Source organism: Tachyglossus aculeatus, chromosome 25 (genome assembly GCF_015852505.1).
Source record: "Tachyglossus aculeatus isolate mTacAcu1 chromosome 25, mTacAcu1.pri, whole genome shotgun sequence".
Classification (NCBI taxonomy): domain Eukaryota; kingdom Metazoa; phylum Chordata; class Mammalia; order Monotremata; family Tachyglossidae; genus Tachyglossus; species Tachyglossus aculeatus.
Window position 1 is genome coordinate 298,060 of NC_052090.1, and position 5,957 is coordinate 304,016.

At 47.7% G+C, this 5,957-nt stretch overlaps 1 non-coding gene across 1 annotated transcript; it reads right to left on the reverse strand.

Moving 5' to 3' along the window:
• Positions 1-5,602: 5,602 nt before the first annotated feature.
• Positions 5,603-5,740, reverse strand: LOC119945639. The gene has a single exon (XR_005456299.1). It is a non-coding gene; the product is annotated as a small nucleolar RNA SNORA7 (small nucleolar RNA).
• Between the last annotated feature and the right edge of the window lie 217 nt (positions 5,741-5,957).

Here is a 5,957-nt window from a genome sequence, read left to right on the forward strand (position 1 = left end):
TGACGTGGCTCTGTATAAGCTCCTCAGGGAGTGTTTGTGGTTTCCGTGGTCAGACTGGACCTCAGGCAGCTTGAATCCTTCTGAGGAGCCAGAAGATAGCCACTTCAGTTTGAATAGCTTTCCTGCCTCGAGGGGTGATAAAGGGACTTTCTTGCCTGTCCCTGCTGGAGCAGCTCTCTCTTTCCTGGTACCAATGCTGGGTGGAAACCTGATGCACACGCATCACCCACACCCACCCAGCCAGACGATAGTGGCACTCACTCACATAGCCTGGTGGCAATGGCAATATCAGCAGCATCAGCAGCTCCCTGTGAACTCCAACTTCCTCCCCTCCCACAGAGCTTTCCAGCCTGGCCAGTGGGGAGTTGGACCTCGGGCAGCAGAACAAACCCTCCCATGGAACTGACATGCCCTGTTTGAATGGCCCAGACTGTGGTCCCCTGATGCTGCAAGGCTGCACTCCAGGTTCATCCACACATGCTTAGGTTTTGGGGGAAAACGTGCATGAATCCAAAGTCAGCTTGGGTTCATCCCTCCTAGAAGTCTACATGGAAATTCCCAATACCCTCTTCCTCAGCACCACCCTCTTCTCGGAAGATCAGGAGACCTCATAATTCAAACCAGGTGTCAGATAAAATCACACCCACTTGTAATATCTAGTATTTAATGGTATTTGTTAAGCATTTACTATGTACCAAGCAGCATATTAAGCACTGCAGTAGTTCCAAGTTAAGCAGGTTGGATGGACTCAGTCCCTGTACCATATGGGGTTCACAATCTAAATCCCCATTTTATAGATGAGGTAACTGAGGCACAGACAAGTTAAGTGACTTGCCCAAAGTTCACATAGCAGTAAGTGGTTGAGCTGGAATTAGAACCCAGGTTGTTCTGACTCTATCCAATAGGTAGATAGAGCCTGTGCTCTATCCAATAGGTCACTAGAATTTCACTTGAATAGCATTTTATAGAGCAAAATACACCAACTGGTGGTGGACTGGTGCCCTGAATGTCTTTGAGAAATGTTTCTGTGGTACTGTTAAGCCCCCAGTAAAGGATTTGAGTTCCACACAGGTCAGCAGTCTTAGCTGAGTTTTTACTTTTATTCCTTTTTGAGGTCTTGTAAATGGTCTCCACAACTCGTTTCCCTGGGGTTTTGTGTGTGAGAAGAATCAGGAGGGGCCTGATGTTTCTTTCCCCTCATCCCATTTTCCCCTCAGATTGTCTCCCTTTCCTTGCTGGTTGTGAGCAACTATTTCTCTGTTCATTTTGGGCTGTGCACTGAGATTCTTCCATTAAGTTTCCTTAGTTTGCATCTGGACTCCACCAAAAGGAAGATGGGATCATCCATGGCCCAATAGAAAGAGCATGGACCTGGGAGTGAGGAGATCTGTATTCTCATCCCCACTCTGCCACTTGTCTGCTGTGTGACCTTGGACTTAACTTCTATAAGACTCAGTTTCCTCACCTGTAAAAGTGGGGATAAGATACATGTTCTCTTGCTCCTTTAGATTGTGAGACTCACATGGGATGGGGCAATATTTAATCTGCTTATCTTATTCCTACCCCAGAATTTAGTACGGTCCTTGTACAAAATAGTGATTAGTACAAAATCCACCCTGGCATTTCTCCTCTAATTTCAACCTATTCACTGTACTTCAATCTCACCTATCTCGCCACCAATCTCTTGCTCATGTGCTGCCTCTGGCCTGGAATACTGTCTCTTTTCATATAAGACAGATAATTACTCTCCCCACCTTCAAAGCCTTATTGAAGGCACATCTCCTCCAGGAGGCCTTCCCTGACCAAACCCTCAATTACTCTTTCCCCACTCCCTTCTGTGTTGTCCTGACTTGTTCCCTTTACTCAGGCCCCCTACCCCAGCTCCACAGCACTTATGTATATTTCTGTAATTGTTTTTGCCCTCCATTCAGCCTGGACCTCACTCCCTCTTCACATCTTCACTTCGCCCCCACCCCCCAACACACACACACACACACACACACACACACACACACACACACACACACACACACACACACACACACAGAGAGACTTCCTCCTCCTCTTTCTCCTCCTATTTACCACAGGCCTTTTACCCCACACCCCTTTTTCTCTGCTCTTCCTCCCCTCCCCATTGTCCTGACTCCCTCCCTCTGCTCTACCCCTCTCCCCACCCCACAGCGCTAGTGTATTTCTATGTACATATTTATTATTCTATTTATTTTATTAATGATGTGTATATATCTATAATTGTATTTATCTATTTTGATAGTATTGATGCCTGTCTCCTTGTTTTGTTCTGTTGTCTGTCTTCCCCTTCTAGACTGTGAGCCCATTGTTGGGTAGGGACTGTTTCTATCTGTTGCCAAATTGTACTTTCCAAGTGCAAAGTACAGTGCTGCACACAGTAAACGCTCAATAAATACAACTGAATGAATGAATGAATCTGGTAGACCACTGTTCTCATCTTTACAGCCCTTCTGAAATCACATCTACTCCAGGAGGCATCCCCTGATTAATTTCTCATCTCCCATCCCACTTCCCTCCCCTATGATTACTTCAGTCCTTTGTGTTGGGATTAGAGGGATTGCACTCTCATGAGTGGAAAACTGATTAAAATATGGGAATATGGGTAGTAGCCACTTTTTCAAGATGTCAGTAGTGGCTCCAGGGTTCTGAGCTAGGACTGGTTTTGTTCAATTTTTCCATCAAAGGTCTGGAAAAAAAGTGTGCGGTAAATTCTCCAAGCTTGTCACTGACCTTTCACTCTCAGGGTGATGAACCATCATGAAAATGGGGATAAATTGCAGGAAATTTGACTGTAAGCTCCTTGACAGTTGTCTACACGTGCTGCCTAGAATTCCTCAACAACAACTCTCTCCTTGACCCCCTCCAGTCTGGCTTCCGTCCCCTACATTCCATGGAAACTGCCCTCTCAAAGGTCACCAATGACCTCCTGCTTGCCAAATCCAATGGCTCATACTCTGTCCTAATCCTCCTCGACCTCTCAGCTGCCTTCGACACTGTGGACCACCCCCTTCTTCTCAACACGCTATCTGACCTTGGCTTCACAGACTCCGTCCTCTCCTGGTTCTCCTCTTACCTCTCCGGTCGTTCTTTCTCAGTCTCCTTTGCAGGCTCCTCCTCCCCTTCCCATCCTCTTACTGTGGGGGTTCCCCAAGGTTCAGTGCTTGGTCCCCTTCTGTTCTCGATCTACACGCACTCCCTTGGTGACCTCATTCGCTCCCACGGCTTCAACTATCATCTCTATGCTAACGACACCCTGATCTACATCTCTGCCCCTGCTCTCTCCCCCTCTCTCCAGGCTCGCATCTCCTCCTGCCTTCAGGACATCTCCATTTGGATGCCTGCCCGCCACCTAAAGCTCAACATGTCGAAGACTGAACTCCTTGTCTTCCCTCCCAAACCTTGCCCTCTCCCTGACTTTCCCATCTCTGTTGACGGCACTACCATCCTTCCCGTCTCACAAGCCCGCAACCTTGGTGTCATCCTCGACTCCGCTCTCTCATTCACCCCTCACATCCAAGCCGTGACCAAAACCTGCCGGTCTCAGCTCCACAACATTGCCAAGATCCGCCCCTTCCTCTCCACCCCAACCGCTACCCTGCTCATTCAAGCTCTCATCCTATCCCGTCTGGACTACTGCATCAGCCTTCTCTCTGATCTCCCATCCTCGTGTCTCTCTCCACTTCAATCCATACTTCATGCTGCTGCCCGGATTCTCTTTGTCCAGAAACGCTCTGGGCATATTACTCCCCTCCTCAAAAATCTCCAGTGGCTACCAATCAATCTGTGCATTAGGCAGAAACTCCTCACCCTGGGCTTCAAGGCTCTCCATCACCTCGCCCCCTCCTACCTCACCTCCCTTCTCTCCTTCTACTGCCCACCCCGCACCCTCTGCTCCTCCGCCGCTAATCTCCTCACCGTACCTCGCTCTCGCCTGTCCCGCCATCCCTCCCTCTCCCCCACCAAGACCACTCCCCCTCACCCCCTACCAAGGATTCCTCTGTACCAGCGCAGGTCCTCCGCTCCTCCTTCCAGGCCCCCTCCCTCCCCTTCTCCCCGCCCCCACCCCATCCCAGTTCTCCTTTCCCATCGCCACCCCCCTTCCCACTCTCCCCGCCCAGGCCCCCACAAACTCATCCCAATCCAAAACCTCCCCACCCCTCGCACCCTTCCCCCTCCCTCCCCTCCCTTGACAGCTGCTGCCAAGTGTGGCCTCTGGAACCCCTGCTCCGTTTTAAGTAAGATCCCTTTCATCCTTCGACCCCCGGCCCACATCATCCCCCGGGCCTGGAATGCCCTCCCTCTGCCCATCCGCCAAGCTAGCTCTCTTCCTCCCTTCAAGGCCCTACTGAGAGCTCGCCTCCTCCAGGAGGCCTTCCCAGACTGAGCCCCTTCCTCTCCCCCTCATCCCCCTCTCCATCCCCCCCAATCTTACCTCCTTCCCTTCCCCACAGCACCTGTATATATGTATATATGTTTGTACATATTTATTACTCTATTTATTTATTTATTTTATTTGTACATATCTATTCTATTTATTTTATTTTGTTAGTATGTTTGGTTTTGTTCTCTGTCTCCCCGTTTTAGACTGTGAGCCCACTGTTGGGTAGGGACTGTCTCTATATGTTGCCAATTTGTACTTCCCAAGCGCTTAGTACAGTGCTCTGCACATAGTAAGCGCTCAATAAATACGATTGATGATGATGATGATGACAGAAGAAATTACATCTGCCAACTGTATTGTACTCTCCCAAGCACTTAGTAAGCGCTCTGCATACAGTAAGTGTTCAATAAATGCCATTGATTGATTGAAAACTTCATATAGCCGAGTCACTGTTCAAATGAGCTTCACCATAATTAAGTGCAGGGTAATGGATCAAAGGAAAAATCACCCAAATGGCAGCTAGTGGTGATGGGGCAATATTTAATCTGCTTGAGTAATGACTCTGAGTCATTACTGGGGAAGAAGTATTCATTAATTCATTCAATTGTATTTATTGAGTGCTTACTGTGTGCAAGAGCACTGTACTAAGCACTTGGGAAGTACATGTCGGTAACATATAGAGACGGTCCCTACCCAACAATGGGCTCACAGTCTAGAAGCGGGAGACTGACAACAAAACAAAACAAAACAAAACAAAAGTATGAGTGCAAAAACTAAGGACTAGGAGATCAAGTCTCAGCTCCACCTTTGGTCTGCTGTGTGAGCTTGGGCAAGTCACTTAACTTCTCTGGGCCTCAGTTTTTGCTGTAAAATGAACCCCAAGTGGGACAGGCACTGTGTCCAATTTGATAATCTTGCACTCTGTCTTGTTTTATGCTGTTGAGTCATCTTCTACCCACAGAGGATACATAATAATAATGGCATGTATTAAGCACTTACTATGTATAAAGCACTATTCTACATCTCTCTCAGAATGCCCCATCTCCATCTGCAATCGTTCTATTATATCCATAGAGTTTTCTTGGTAAAAATAGGGAAGTGGTTTACCATTGCCTCCTTCGACGCAGTAAACTTGAGTCTTCATTCTCAACTCTGTCCCATGTCACTGCTGCCCAGTACAGGTGAGTTTTGACTTGTAGAAGATTGCCTTCCACTTGCTAGCCACTGCCCAAGTTAGGAATGGAATGGGTATGCCTCTACTTGACTCTTCCTCCCATAGTTGAGACTGGTAGAGTACTGGAAACTCTCCAGGTGCAACCCTGGGAGGGGGATCTTGCACCTATCCCAGTAGTAAGCACCTAACACCTACCATCATTATGTATTGTGGAATCCTTATGAATGACTCCTTGAAATCATTAGTCCAATGGGCATCAGAGGTCACAAGACCAATCAAATGCTGAGACTTATCAAGAAGGGTATAGAAAATCAAACCAGAGACACAATTCTACCATATAGAAACCCAATGCATAATAATAATGATGAGAAT